The sequence below is a fragment of the Choloepus didactylus genome, chromosome 21 (genome assembly GCF_015220235.1).
Source record: "Choloepus didactylus isolate mChoDid1 chromosome 21, mChoDid1.pri, whole genome shotgun sequence".
In the NCBI taxonomy this organism is placed as follows: domain Eukaryota; kingdom Metazoa; phylum Chordata; class Mammalia; order Pilosa; family Megalonychidae; genus Choloepus; species Choloepus didactylus.
In genome coordinates, this window is record NC_051327.1 from 20711412 (window position 1) to 20727474 (window position 16063).

The following is a 16063-nucleotide window of genomic DNA, read 5'->3' on the forward strand; positions in this document are numbered from 1 at the left end:
CAGATACTGCGTCTCAACCCTTTCTAAACTTGTTTTCTTCAGGAAGGAGTTCAGGACTCTCTTTCTTTTCTTTTCTTTTCTTTATATTTTTATTGTGGTAAAATATATAACAAATTTGCCATTTTAGCCAGTTTTAAGTGTACAATTCAGTGCAATTCACTATGTTCACAAGGTTGTGCAAACATCACCACTATCTCCAAAGTTTTTCATCCCCCTAAACAGAAACTCTGTGCTCATTAAGCAGACCCTTCCCCTTCCACCTCCCCCCAGCCCCTGGGAATGTTTAATCGACTTTCTATCTCTACAATATGCCTAGTCTAGGTATTTTGTGTAAGTGGAATCATACGCTGCTTGTCCCTTTGTGTCTGACTTTCACTCAGTGTGATGATTTCAAGATTTGCCCGTTTTGTAGCATGGGTTCCTGGGGATTCTTTTTATAATTGCCTCTGCTCCACTCCCACCGCTCAGCCCACCGTGTCGGCATGCACCAAGCTTGGAAGAGCGTGCCATGGTGGGAAGGGGCCGTGAGGACCGGGGCTGCCCCCCACCCCACCTGTGCCCTGCTCTGGAGACACCCTGAGCTTGCCACGCCCCACTTTTTTTTTTTTTTAATAATTCAATTTTATAGAGATATATTCACATACCATGCAGTCATACAAAGCGTACAATCAGTTGTTCACAGTACCATTATATACTTGTGTGTCCGTCACCAAAATTAATTTTTGAACATTTTCATTACCACACACACAAAAATAATAAGAATAAAAATTAAAATGAAAAAGAACAACTAAAGTGAAAAAGAATACTGGGTGCCATTTTTTTTTTTTGCCCCCATTTTTCTACTCATTCATCTATAGACTGGACAAAGGGGAGTGTGGTCCACATGGCTTTCCCAGTCACATTGTCACCCCTCATAAGCTACATTTTTATACAGTCGTCTTCAAGATTCAAGGGTTCTGGGTTGTAGTGTGATAGTTTCAGGTATTTACTGCTAGCTATTCCAATTCTTCAGAACCTAAAAAGGGTTGTCTAGATTGTGTGTAAGAGTGCCCACCAGAGTGACCTCTCGGCTCCTTTTGGAATCTCTCAGCCACTTGAAGCTTGTTTCATTTCCTTTCACATTCCCCTTTTGGTCAAGAAGATGTTCTCCATCCCATGATGCCATTGCCCCGCTTTTAATGAGCCGAGTCGTTGAGGATGCTTTCCTATTACCAGCGTCTTTGACATGTGGGGCAGCTGCCACGTGCTAGCTCCTCTGTGCCAAAGCCAGTGGGCAGTTGTGTCGAGTTCAGGGCTGGCAGGATCCCAGGTGTCACAGGGGACTTTTGTGCCTGGGGAGCTCCCCCTTGGAGAAAGAGGGGGGAGGATGTTCTTGCTGTGATGTTGTTTTGCAACCTCTCGCTGCTGGCCCAATACACAGCGCCCCCGTCTCCTTGAACGTCCCTGCAAGGAAACCTGGGATGAGAAGATTTAAGCCCCAGCTGGAGGGATGCAGAACTGGTGGTTCACGCTGCAAAAGGAGCTGCATCCCTGCCAGACACACACACTCACAAACAGGTGCTTCCTACAGAAGTGTTTTGCTTTGTTTGCTTGTTTTTCAAATTGCCAACCACTAAAAGAGGTCGGGCAGAGAGCCATTGGGGTAAAAATGCGGGAAAGCACCGAGAATTGTCATGGTGGAGCAGGGGGTGGTGTCACTTTGCCAATGGAAGGTGCACATGGGCTATGACTCAGATTTGCATTTGACTTGCAAAATTTTGGCGGACATGGGTGGCCCAGGTGCCAGTCTGCTGGGTCCAGCGGGCAGAGCTGGGGACTTAGCCAGCTCCCTCCTTGCCCTGAGCATGGCAGGTCTTTCACACTGCTCCCTGGTTTTTCCTGCCGTCTTTGAGCGCTCCTTTGGGGCACTGCAGACAGTTTCCAGAATAACAGCCGGGAGAAGGGTCTCGGGGGGAGTGCTTTGGGTATTTATCCACCAGACCCCCGGTCACTGGTTCATTGCAGGCCTGGGGCATGGCTGCAGCGGCATCAGGCTCTGCCCAGCACGGCCACATCACGCTGCGTGTCCTCATAAGCACATTATATTCTTTGTGTGTCCTCCCTGCACACTCGGCCCGGGCCTGGATGGCAGGAGGGGCTTGGGGCAGCTATTCTCCACCACTTGCTATTCCGGGAGGGACCTGATTTCTTGCTGATGAGACGCTGTGGGTTCCCAAGACCTCAGTGGAGTCAGAAGCAGAATGAGCTGAACGTCTTACTGCCCACCCCTGAGAAGAGCCACGTTTTCCTTCAGGATGCCTGGCCAGGGTCTCCATGGAGCCCCCACACCCTCTGCAGGACGGCTGCCATTCGGAAGGGTTTGGGGGTTCAGACTTGATAGGGTTAAAGTGGGTTTCCAAGGAAACGTGGGTGGAACTTGCTACTTCAAGGCTTTGTGTTGAGGGAGGAAATTATGAAACAAAACTAGTGTATTAGTTAGGGTTCTCTAGGGAGACAGAATCAATGAGAGATGTAACAAACTGTCAACTCCAAGGAAGATGTCCAATGAACTCTTCAGGAAACGAACCGGCAACTTCGACGAGCTCCCCAGGAAATGCTTCACTGGGCAGCCGAAGAAGAAGTGAAGGTTCTCTAACTGTCGCGCTTATAAGCCTTCAACTGATCACCCGGACCAAATCCAGCCAATTGCATTCTCTCACTGTGGAAGTACGCCCCTTGATGAGTCATCAGTCAGCTGCAGTCAATTGACTGATGATCTGACAAACCAGCCCGTTGGTTTATTAACCAGCCTCGAATATCCTCACAGCAATTGTCAGGCCAGTGCCCGCTTGACCAGACAGCTGGGTCACCTAGCCAAGTTGACACATGAACCCAACCATCACAGTCCACCCCTTGTCAACTTGGCAGTTGTACACATCACCTAAAACCATACCTTCAAAATGAACGTTACAGCTTATGCCATATGATAAGGGGATAAGACAGAGAAGAAAGCAAATATATTTGCTTTACAGACAAATACAAACATACTCATAACAAAACGAGGAGGAAATATTCATGTCATCATAGTCCTTGTTTCTGTAACTGGTCACGTGGCCGTAGTTCATATTTATCACGACCTTCCTCCACTACCCATTCCATGTTCCCTTTACCCTCAGCAAGCACTTCAGCTGGCCGTGGTTCTTTGCCTGGTGGGGTGACCCAAACCTTCATTCCTGAAGTTTCCTGGCCATTGGTAATCCTGCCTGGATTGGGTTGTTGCAGTTTTCCATTGACTTTAATCACTGGGCGTGGTAGTACTAAGAGATGCCCCAGGGGATCTCCTGTATGCCAGGAAAACTCTTCTTTACTTCCATTGTGTAGTTGCAGTGCTATTTCTCCTTGATAGTCAGGATCAATCGCCCCAGCCAGTACCGTAATCCCCTTACTTGCCTGTTGATTCAGAGGCATAAGAAGCCCAAAGTGGCCAGGTGGCAGTCTCAACTTCCAGTTCAGTGGGATTATTGTTGTGTTTCCTGGTGGAAGCACTCCTCCTTTTGGAACCAAGACCTGTAGACCAGCAGAGCTTAAACTTGCAGGGACAGGAAGCAAAAATTTCCCTAGTGGATCACTAGGAGTGATAGCAAGTGGTGCCACTCCTGTTTCCACCCCTTGATTCCTGGACCTGTGAATCCTGGCTATGGGAGAAACAGCACCATAGAGTGGACGCTGATTCAGAGCATACACAGCCTCCTGGAGAACACTGCCCCAGCCCTGCAAGGTATTGCCACCTAGTTGGCGCCATAATTGAGTCTTCAATAGGCCATTCCACCGTTCTATCAACCCAGCTGCTTCTGGATGATGGGAAACATGGTAAGACCACAGAATTCCATGAGCATGTGCCCACCCCCTCACTTCATTTGCTGTGAAGTGGGTTCCTTGGTCTGAAGCAATGCTGTGTGGAATACCATGACGGTGGATGAGGCATTCTGTAAGTCCACGGATGGTAGTTTTGGCAGAAGCATGTCGGGCAGGGAAGGCAAACCCATATCTGGAGTATGTGTCTATTCCAGTAAGAACAAATCACTTCCCTTTCCATTATGGAAGTGGTCCGATGTAATCAACCTGCCACCAGGTAGCAGGCTGATCACCCCGAGGAATGGTGCCATATCGGGGACTGAGTGTGGGTCTCTGCTGCTGGCAGATTGGGCACTCAGCAGTGGCCGTGGCCAGGTCAGCCTTGGTGAGTGGAAGTCCATGTTGCTGAGCCCATGCATAACCTCCATCCCTACCACCATGACCACTTTGTTCATGAGCCCATTGGGCAATGACAGGAGTTGCTGGGGAAAGAGGCTGATTGGTATCCACCAAACGGGTCATCTTTTTTTTTTTTTAATCTTCATTTTATTGAGATATATTCACATACCACGCAGTCATACAAAACAAATCGTACTTTCGATTGTTTACAGTACCATTACATAGTGGTACATTCATCACCCAAATCAATCCCTGGCACCTTCATTAGCACACACACAAAAATAACAAGAATAATAATTATAGTGAAAAAGAGCAACTGAAGTAAAAAAGAACACTGGGTACCTTTGTCTGTTTGTTTCCTTCCCCTATTTTTCTACTCATCCATCCATAAACTAGACAAAGTGGAGTGTGGTCCTTATGGCTTTCCCAATCCCATTGTCACCCCTCATAAGCTACATTTTTATACAACTGTCTTCGAGATTCATGGGTTCTGGGTTGTAGTTTGATAGTTTCAGGTATCCACCACCAGCTACCCCAATTCTTTAGAACCTAAAAAGGGTTGTCTAAAGTGTGCATAAGAGTGCCCACCAGAGTGACCTCTCGGCTCCTTTTGGAATCTCTCTGCCACTGAAGCTTATTTCATTTCCTTTCACATCCCCCTTTTGGTCAAGAAGATGTTCTCCGTCCCACGATGCCAGGTCTACATTCCTCCCCTGGAGTCAAACGGGTCATTTTATCCACTTGGTTATTAAAACCTTCTTCTGCTGAAGTCACCCTCTGGTGTGCATTCACATGGGACACAAATATCTTCATGTAGTTTGCCCACTCAGAAAGGTCTATCCACATACTCCTTCCCCAGACTTCTTTGTCACCAGTCTTCCAATCATGTTCCTTCCAAGTCCCTGACCATCCAGCCAAACCGTTAGCAACAGCCCAGGAATCAGTATACAGACGCACCTCTGGCCAGTTCTCCTTCCAAGCAAAGTGAACAACCAGGTGCACTGCTCAAAATTCTGCCCACTGGGAGGATTTCCCCTCACCACTGTCCTTCAGGGACATCCCAGAAAGGGGCTGCAGTGCTGCAGCCGTCCACTTTCGGGTGGTGCCTGCATATCGTGCAGAACCATCTGTAAACCAGGCCCAAGTCTTCTCTTCCTCAGTCAACTGACTGTAAGGAACTCCCCAAGATGCCATAGCTGTGGGCTGGGAAAGAGAAGGTAAGGTGGAAGGAGTGGGGGCCATGGGCATTTGGGCCACTTCCTCATGTAACTTACTTGTACCTTCAGGACCTGCTCGAGCTCTATCTCGTATATACCATTTCCATTTTATGATGGAGTGCTGCTGTGCACGCCCAACTTTATGGCTTGCTGGGTCAGACAACACCCAGCTCATGATAGGTAACTCAGGTCTCATGGTAACTTGGTGGCATGGTTAAGCGTCCTGTCTCTACTAAGGCCCAGTAGCAGACCAACAGCTGTTTCTCAAATGGAGAGTAGTTATCTGCAGAGGACGATAAAGCTTTACTCCAAAATCCTAAGGGCCTGCGTTGTGATTCTCCTATAGGAGCCTGCCAAAGGCTCCAGACAGCATCTCTAGTTGCCACTGACACTTCCAGCACCATTGGGTCAGCTGGATCATACGGTCCAAGTGGCAGAGCAGCTTGCACAGCAGCCTGGACCTGTTGCAGAGCCTCATCTTGCTCCAGTCCCCACTCAAAACTAGAAGCTTTTCTAGTAACTCGGTAAATGGGCCAGAGTAGCACACCTAAATGAGGAATATGTTGTCTCCAAAACCCAAAGAGGCCAACTAAGCGTTGTGCCTCTTTTTTGGTTGTAGGAGGGGCCAGATGCAGCAGCTTATCCTTCACCTTGGAAGGAATATCTCGACAGGCCCCACACCACTGGACACCTAGAAATTTTACTGAGGTGGAAGGCCCCTGTATTTTTGTTGGATTTATCTCCCATCCTCTGCCACGCAAATACCTCACCAACAAATCTAGAGTAGTTGCTACTTCTTGCTCACTAGATCCAATCAACATGATATCATCAATATAATGGACCAGTGTGATATCTTGTGGGAGGGAGAAACAATCAAGATCCCTGCGGACAATATTATGACATAGGGCTGGAGAGTTGATATAACCCTGAGGTAGCACAGTGAATGTAAACTGCTGGCCTTGCCAGCTGAATGCAAACTATTTCTGGTGGTCCTTGCTGACAGCAATTGAGAAAAAAGCATTTGCCAGATCAATAGCTGCATACCAGGTACCAGGGGATGTGTTGATTTGCTCAAGCAATGATACCACATCTGGGACAGCAGCTGCAATTGGAGTCACCACCTGGTTAAGCTTACGATAACCCACAGTCATCCTCCAAGACCCATCTGTTTTCTGCACAGGCCAAATAGGAGAGTTGAATGGGGATGTGGTGGGAATCACCACCCCTGCATCCTTCAAGTCCTTAAGAGTGGCATTAATCTCTGCAGTCCCTCCAGGAATCCGGTATTGCTTCTGGTTCACTATTTTGCTAGGCAGGGGCAGTTCTAGTGGCTTCCACTTGGCCTTTCCAACCATAATAGCCCTCACTCCAGGAGTCAGGGAACCAATGTGAGGATTCTGCCAGTTGCTAAGTATGTCTATTCCAATTATGCATTCCGGCACTGGGGAAATAACCACAGAATGGGTCCGGGGGACCCACTGGACCCACTGTGAGACGGACCTGAGCTAAAACTCCATCAATCACCTGACCTCCATAAGCCCCAACTCTGACTGGTGGACCAAAGTGACATTTTGGGTCTCCGGGAATTAATGTCACTTCTGACCCGGTGTCTAATAATCCACGAAATATCTGATCATTTCCTTTTCCCCAATGCACAGTCACCCTAGTAAAAGGCCGTAGGTCCCCCTGGGGAAGGCTGGGAGGAAGATTAACAGTATAAATTTTTGGCAGTGTAACAGGGTCCTTCTCCAAGGGTACCCGGCCTTCCCTTCATTCAAGGGGCTCTGGATCTGAAAACCGTCTCAAGTCTGGGAATTGATTAAGGGGCCGTGACTCTCTGTTTTTGTAATTCAAGGGAGACTTTTGTTCATGTGACCTAGAATTCTTCTGCTTATATAGTTCAAACAAGAATTTAGTCGATTGCCCGTCTATTTTACTACTTGGTACTCCATGATCCACTAGCCAATGCCATAAGTCTCTGCAAGTCGTATTATTTTGATTGCTGCTTTGAGCCTGTTTTCCATTATGGTAGCCATGCCCACCTTGTCTGTGGCGATTAAATGCAGCCACTTGGCTTCTGCTGACTTGGGACCCAATTATCCCCATTGTGTTTAAGGATTCCAGCTCAGTGACAGCAGTTCCTACAGTAATATCTGAGCTACAGAAAAGGGCGACTACAGAGCTCTTCAGGGATGATGGAACTGGTTTCACAAATTTATTCCTTACAGTCCTGGTAAAAGGTGTGTCCTCTGGACATTCCAGGGCTGTGTGAGCAGGTCTTCCATGATAAATCCACTCTAACATTCCACTCTCTCTAAGCCTTTGAATCCCCTCCTCCACATTATACCAGGGCAGTTCTGGCATTTCAGCCTCTGGTAATGCCGGCCACCTTTTGATCCATGTTTCAGCCAGCCGCCCAAACTGTTAACACCCTTTCTAACCCCTCGAGCTACAACATTGAATGCAGAATCTCTGCTTAGTGGGCCCATATCAGTAAATTCAGCCTGATCCAACCTTATATTCCTTCCACCATTATCCCACACTCTCAATATCCATTCCCACAAATATTCCCCTGGTTTCTGTCTGTATATATTGGAAAACTCATACAGTTCTTTTGGAGTATAGCGTACCTCCTCATGGGTCACACTTTGTACCTCACCCTTTGGGGCTTGTTGGCATTTGAGCCTAGTTATAGGTCTTGAAGCAAAAACTGGTGGTGGGGGTGGGTCATGAAAAGAGTTAGAATTATCTCTCAAGCCATTCACCTCAGGACACTCTGTTGCATTTTCATCTATTAAAACAGGATTAATCTCTCCAGACAAAAGAGTGAGGGCTGCTTCCTCAGGGGAGGTGATTACAAGATTAGCAGGCATTGAAGGGTTAATCTCCTTAGGTGCGGGTTGGGTGGCAGGCTCCTTAGGGCAGACTGGAGGTAGAGAAGCTTTTTCCCTAGGACAGCCCTCTACAGGTAAATCTAACAATGACCCAGCAGAATCCAGAGTTCCAATGTCCTCACTGTCATTATTATCAATCCATATGTCTCCATCCCAAGTTTCTGGATCCCATTCTTTTCCAATCAATGCCTTTACTTTAACAGCAGACACCCTGAGAGGTTGAGATTTTAGTTTACGCTGTAAATGTGCTACTCGCACAATAAGAGACTGCGTCTGATTTTCAGAAATCTCCAGTCTGCGGGCGCAGGAAATAAGATTTTCTTTCAGGGCACAGATGGAACCCTTTACATCTGTCATACGGCGTTCAAGTTTTGAATTTGAAGCCTTTAGCTCATCCCTTTCTCTTATAACTGTATCCAAAATATCTAAGAGCAGCCAGCCAACATCATTATACTTCTTAATACTGCAAAACTCCGTGAACGTGGTGAAAACACTGTCACCCAGAGCCTCGCTTCGTACTAGAGCACAATTAGGAGAATCAAATGGTGCTATTTTGCGTATTTCCTTTGCCAACTCCTGCCATGGACTGTTAGTACCCTCTTGATTATTGGAAATAGAGTCATTAGTGCCTCTGAATCTAATCAGAGTAGAAAACAAATTATAAAAGCCCATTTTAAGATTCCGTTTCTCAAGAACCACTCTCGGTACCAAGTTGTATTAGTTAGGGTTCTCCTTGGAAACAGAATCAATGAGAGATGTCTCTGATTATCAAATTGTAAAAGTGACTCATGCAACTGCGGGAGCGCACAAGTCCAAATTCTGCAGAGCCGTCAACAAGCTGTCAACTCCAAGGAAGACGTCCAACGAACTCCTCAGGAAACGAACCGACAACTTTGACGAACTCCTCAGGAAATGAACTGGCAACTTCGACAAGCTCCCCAGGAAATGCTTCACTGAGCAGCTGAAGAAAGAAGTGAAGGTTCTCTAACCGTCCGGCTTATAAGCCTCCAACTGATCACCCGGACCAAATCCAGCCAATTGCATTCTCTCACTGTGGAAGCACGCCCCTTGATGAGTCATCAGTCAGCTGCAGTCAATTGACTGATGATCCGACAAACCAGCCCTTTGGATTATTAACCAGCCTCAAATATCCTCACAGTAATCGTCAGGCCAGTGCCACCTAGCCAGGTTGACACATGAACCCAACCATCACAGTTGTCTAGGCATCTGGTTTCCTTGGTTATCCCAATGAGGTTTTCCTAGACCAGAACCAGCTCAGGTCTAGAAGGAGGCAATATTCAGTATTAGGTTTCCCTGAGGATGTCTGTTGTGGTTTGCTTATGCTGCCTTTTTGCAAAACACCAGAGATGAACTGGCTTTTATAAAGGGGGTTTATTTGGTTGCACAGTTACAGTCTTAAGGCTGTAAAGTGTCCAAGGTAAAACATCAACAATCGGGTACCTTCACTGGAGGATGGCCAATGGTGTCTGGAAAACCTCTGTTAGCTGGGAAGGCACATGGCCGGCGTCTGCTCCAGGGTTCTGGTTTCAAAATGGCTTTCTCCCAGGAGGTTCCTCTCTAGGCTTCAGCTCCTAAAAATGTCACTCTCAGTTGCTCTTGGGGCATTTGTCGTCTCTTAGCTTGTCCGGAGCAAAACTCTGCTTTCAACGGCCGTCTTCAGAATGTCTCTGTAAGCTGCAGCTACTTGGCTCCTTTGCAGTAACAAGCCTCATAAGGGAAAGCCCTCAGATCGAAGGTTCAGCCTACTAAATTGGTAGTCCTCAAGGTTTGTCAAAACACTCAGTTTTGCAAAACTCTTCTGTTCAATATTTACCTCCCCTGTGTTCAGGATTCTGTGTTGGGGGAAGCACATACCCTGCCAGGCACCTTTGAGTCCAAGACACATTTTGAGCATCTAAAACCATAGAAAACTGTACATGTGGAGCCACTTCCAAGCAGCAGCTTTAGAGAAGCACAAATGTTGTGTGAGATTGGTTTAATGCAACGTGGAAATAAATGAAGAGCACCCAAATGAGAACCAAGGCTAGTATTCAGTACCTGCTATAAGAAGGGAGTCAGCCACCATGTTAGAGTTTAGCAGAGACTCAAAAGCAGGCACGGGAGTGGGCAAGCTCAGGGTGGAACGAAGGGACGACTTCCGGTGTGCCCTGATGGGAGACCGTTGTCACGGGAAAGCTGGAGGTCGATTATCTAGAAGCAGGACATTTTATGTGGTTTGGTTTGGCTTTCTCCAGTTGGTCCTACGTTGGAAGTGGGGGCAGAAAGTGGGGAAGCTGTCGGTTACTGATCATGTCCTGGCTATTCTGGGTCATTTTTACAGGGATTGGGGTTTGACTTCCGGAGCTGATTGCCATAGCTTGTGGCCAGCTTCCTGGACTGATCATTACAGGCAGCGGGGCAGAGTTTCGTGGTTATGGTTCATTTGTATCTTCAGTGTGTTAGCAGCAAATCAGCTGGGGGAATCAATGGAAATCTGGAATGGGTTACGTGTCCGTTCACCTGGATGAATCCGTGAATCTCTACGTGTTATTTGGGTAGGATACCTAGACCTCCATGGCACACAGTAGCAAAATACGTAGTTGAATTCTCCGTGTAATTATCTTGAATGGTATAGCTGTTTAATTCAGGGCTTTGCTACTGTTTTAGAACCATAGGTAGGTCGTGGGGAATTAAAGATTCCTGTCTTGAGGGTATCCCATAGTGGCATAGAACAGCATATGGAGAAAACCCCCAGATTCTCAACTCAAGCATCATCTAAGACCCTGTGTACTAAAATAATCTGTTTTTTACCTCGGCTGTAGTACTGAGCTGGCAAGGATCAGGCTAAATTAAACAGAAACTTTGTGGTAATTTGTGTATAATTTGGAGCATTTATTAGTAAACCAGTTATGTCAATAATATAGAAAGAGAATATGAGAACATAGTCACAGGATTTCATTAGATTATTGATCCTCTCTAACCAAATGATTAGCCTCTGATTTTTTTCCTGATTGGGGTTGATCTTGCCTTGCTGGCAGATTTCAACACTGCAGTCCCTGGGGTTCTCCTATTTCGAACTATGTCTCCTCTACATGGTCTATGAAAATAGAACCAAATCAGATCCCAGCCTGGGGGAGTAAGGGAAGGATTGCGGGAGAGGGTTAATTAATCAACTAAGCCAGAATGAGAAATGTTACACTTCAAAAGAATTGAAGAACTTGACTAACTTGTAGTTTTTTTTCAGAGAATCTATGTAAGGATAGATTCTGAAGACACTTGACCAAAAGGGAAAGAATTGAATTTCAAGTCAGAATACAGTTATGAGTATGGGGGCATTGGCCAGAGATTCTGAATACAAAGTGCAGGAGAGAAGGAAGTTCGTCATTTGTTTTGGTTGATTGACTAAAACCTGGAACCAAAGGAGGGAGGGATTTAATTAAGCTCAGTGGCCAGATGTGCCTTCACCTCTGGGAGAAGACTTGCTGTACTGAAACCTATGTGTCCATAATCAGATTATTTGATTCTTTCCAAGACCTTGGTTTCCTCATCTTTAAAATGGGAATGACAGTAATATCTACCTGCCAAATTTCTGTGAGGCTTAAATGAATTGCATATAAAGCATAAGAAGACCACCTAGAGAATAGCATGAGTCATTTGATTTTTTTTAATCTTCATTTTATTGAGATATATTCACATACCACGCAGTCATAAAAGACAAATCGTACATTCGATTGTTCACAGTACCATTACGTAGTTGTACATTCATCACCTAAATCAATCCCTGACACCTTCATTAGCACACACACAAAAATAACAAGAATAATAATTCAAGTGAAAAAGAGCAATTGAAGTAAAAAAGAACACTGGGTACCTTTGTCTGTTTGTTTGTTTGTTTCCTTCCCCTATTTTTCTACTCATCCATCCATAAACTAGACAAAGTGGAGTGTGGTCCTTATGACTTTCCCAATCCCATTGTCACCCCTCCTAAGCTACATTTTTATACAATTGTCTTTGAGATTCATGGGTTCTGGGTTGTAGTTTGATAGTTTCAGGTATCCACCACCAGCTACCCCAATTCTTTAGAACCTAAAAAGGGTTGTCTAAATTGTGCGTAAGAGTGCCCACCAGAGTGACCTCTCGGCTCCTTTTGGAATCTCTCTGCCACTGAAGCTTATTTCATTTCCTTTCACTTCCCCCTTTTGGTCAAGAAGATGTTCTCCGTCCCACGATGCCAGGTCTACATTCCTCCTGGGGAGTCATATTCCACGTTGCCAGGGAGATTCACTCCCCTGGGTGTCTGATCGCACGTAGTGGGGAGGGCAGTGATTTCACCTTTCAAGTTGGCTTAGGTAGAGAGAGAGGGCCACATCTGAGCAACAAAGAGGCATTCGGGAGGAGACTCTTAGGAACAATTATAGGGAGGCCTAGCCTCTCCTTTACAGCAACCGTCTTCCCAAGGGTAAAACCTATGCTAGAGGGCTCAACCCATCAAACCACCAGTCCCCTATGTCTGTGGTTATGTTAGCAACCATCGAGGTGGGGTAGGCCAATACCCCTGCATTCTCCACAGGCTCCTCAAGGGGGCACTGCATATTTTTTAAAACTTTTTTTCTTTTTTAAATCAACTATATGAAAAAAAAATTTAAAAAAAAAAGCATACAATAAAAGAACATTTCAAAGAGACCATAACAAGGGAGTAAGAAAAAGACAACTAACCTAAGATAACTGCTTTACTTCCAACCTGTTCCTACTTTATCCCAAGAAAGTTACCTAATATAGCAACATTTCTGTGAACTTGTTCCTACTATATCCATCAGAAATTAACAGACCATAGTCATTCTTGGGCATACCCAGAATGTTAAATAGCTTATCTGTTCTTCTTGGATTATTGTTCCCCCTTCCTTAATTGCTCTCTATTGCTAGCTCCCCTACATTCTACATTATAAACCATTTGTTTTACATTTTTCAAAGTTCACATTAGTGGTAGCATATATTTCTCTTTTTGTGCCTGGCTTATTTCGCTCAGCATTACGTCTTCAAGGTTCATCTATGTTGTCATATGTTTCACCAGATCGTTCCTTCTTACTGCCGCGTAGTATTCCATCGTGCGTATATACCACATTTTATTTATCCACTCATCTGTTGAAGGACATTTGGGTTGTTTCCATCTCTTGGCAATTGTGAATAATGCTGCTATGAACATTGGCGTGCAGATATCTGTTCGTGTCACTGCTTTCCGATCTTCCGGGTATATACCGAGAAGCGCAATCGCTGGATCGAATGGTAACTCTACATCTAGTTTTCTAAGGAACTGCCAGACTGACTTCCAGAGTGGCTGAACCATTATACAGTCCCACCAACAGTGAATAAGAGTTCCAATTTCTCCACATCCTCTCCAGCATTTGTAGTTTCCTGTTTGTTTAATGGCAGCCATTCTAATCGGTGTTAGATGGTATCTCATTGTGGTCTTAATTTGCATCTCTCAAATAGCTAGTGAAGCTGAACATTTTTTCATGTGTTTCTTGGCCATTTGTATTTCCTCTTCAGAGAACTGTCTTTTCATATCTTTTGCCCATTTTATAATTGGGCTGTCTGTACTATTGTCATTGAGTTGTAGGATTTCTTTATATAAGCAAGATATCAGTCTTTCGTCAGATACATGGTTTCCAAAAATTTTTTCCCATTGAGTTGGCTGCCTCTTTACCTTTTTGAGAAATTCCTTTGAGGTGCAGAAACTTCTAAGCTTGAGGAGTTCCCATTTGTCTATTTTTTCTTTTGTTGCTTGTGCTTTGGGTGTAAAGTCAAGGAAGTGGCCGCCTAATACAAGGTCTTGAAGATGTTTTCCTACATTATCTTCTAGGAGTTTTATGGTACTTTCATTTATATTGAGATCTTTGGTCCATTTTGAGTTAATTTTTGTGTAGGGTGTGAGGTAGGGGTCCTCTTTCATTCTTTTGGATATGGATATCCAACTCTCCCAGCCCCATTTGTTGAAAAGACCATTATGACTCAGTTCAGTGACTTTAGGGGCCCTATCAAAGATCAGTCGGCCATAGATCTGAGGGTCTATCTCTGAATTCTCAATTCGATTCCATTGATCTATATGTCTATCTTTGTGCCAGTACCATGCTGTTTTGACAACTGTGGCTTTATAATAAGCTTCAAAGTCAGGGAGTGTAAGTCCTCCCACTTCGTTTTTCTTTTTTAGAGTGTCTTTAGCAACTTGAGGCATCTTCCCTTTCCAAATAAATTTGATAACTAGCTTTTCTAAGTCTGCCAAGTACGTTGCTGGAATTTTGATTGGGATTGCATTGAATCTGTAGATGAGTTTGGGTAGAATTGACATCTTAATGACATTTAGCCTTCCTATCTATGAACATGGAATATTTTTCCATCTTTTAAGGTCCCCTTCTATTTCTTTTGGTAGAGTTATGTAGTTTTCTTTGTATAAGTCTTTTACATCTTTGGTTAAGTTTATTCCTAGGTGCTTGATTTTTTTAGTTGCTATTGAAAATGGCATCTTTTTCTTGAGTGTCTCTTCAGTTTGTTCATTTCTAGCATATAGAAACTACTGACTTATGTGCATTAATCTTGTATTCCGCTACTTTGCTAAATTTGTTTATTAGCTCTAGTAGCTGTATCATCGATTTCTCAGGGTTTTCCAGATATAAGATCTTATCATCTGCAAACAATGACAGTTTTACTTCTTTTCCAATTTGAATGCCTTTTATTTCTTTGTCTTGCCAGATTGCCCTGGCTAGCACTTCCAGCACAATGTTGAATAACAGTGGTGACAGCGGGCATCCTTGTCTTGTTCCTGATCTTAGAGGGAAGGCTTTCAGTCTCTCACCATTGAGTACTATGCTGGCTGTGGGTTTTTTTATATATGCTCTTTATCATATTGAGGAAGTTTCCTTCAATTCCTACCTTTTGAAGTGTTTTTATCAAAAACGGATGTTGGATCTTGTCAGATGCTTTTTCAGCATCTATTGAGATGATCATTTGATTTTTCCCTTTCGAATTTTTAATGTGTTGTAATACATTGATTGATTTTCTTATGTTGAACCATCCTTGCATGCCTGGAATGAACCCCACTTGGTCATGGTGTATGATTTTTTTAATGTGTCTTTGGATTGGATTTGCAAGTATTTTGTTGAGGATTTTTGCATCTATATTCATTAGGGAGATTGGCCGGTAGTTTTCCTTTTTTGTAGCATCTTTGCCTGGTTTTGGTGTTAGATTGAAGTTAGCTTCATAAAATGAGTTAGGTAGTGTTCCATTTTCTTCAATGTTTTGAAAGAGTTTGAGTAAGATTGGTGTAAGTTCTTTCTGGAAAGTTTGGTAGAATTCCCCTGTGAAGCCATCTGGCCCTGGGCATTTATTTGTGGGAAGATTTTTGATAACTGATTGGATCTCTTTCCTTTTGATGGGTTGATTGAGGTCTTCTATTTCTCCTCTGGTCAGTCTAGATTGTTCATGTGTTTCCAGGAAATTGTCCATTTCCTCTACATTAACCAGTTTGTTGCCATACAGTTGTTCATAGTATCCTATTATAATTTTTTTAATTTCTTCAGGATCTGCAGTTATGTCTCCTTTTTCATTCATTATTTTGTTTATATGGGTCTTCTCTCTTTTTGATTTTGTCAGTCTTGCTAGGGGCTTGTCAATCTTGTTGATCTTCTCAAAGAACCAACTTTTGGTGATATTTATCCTCTCTAT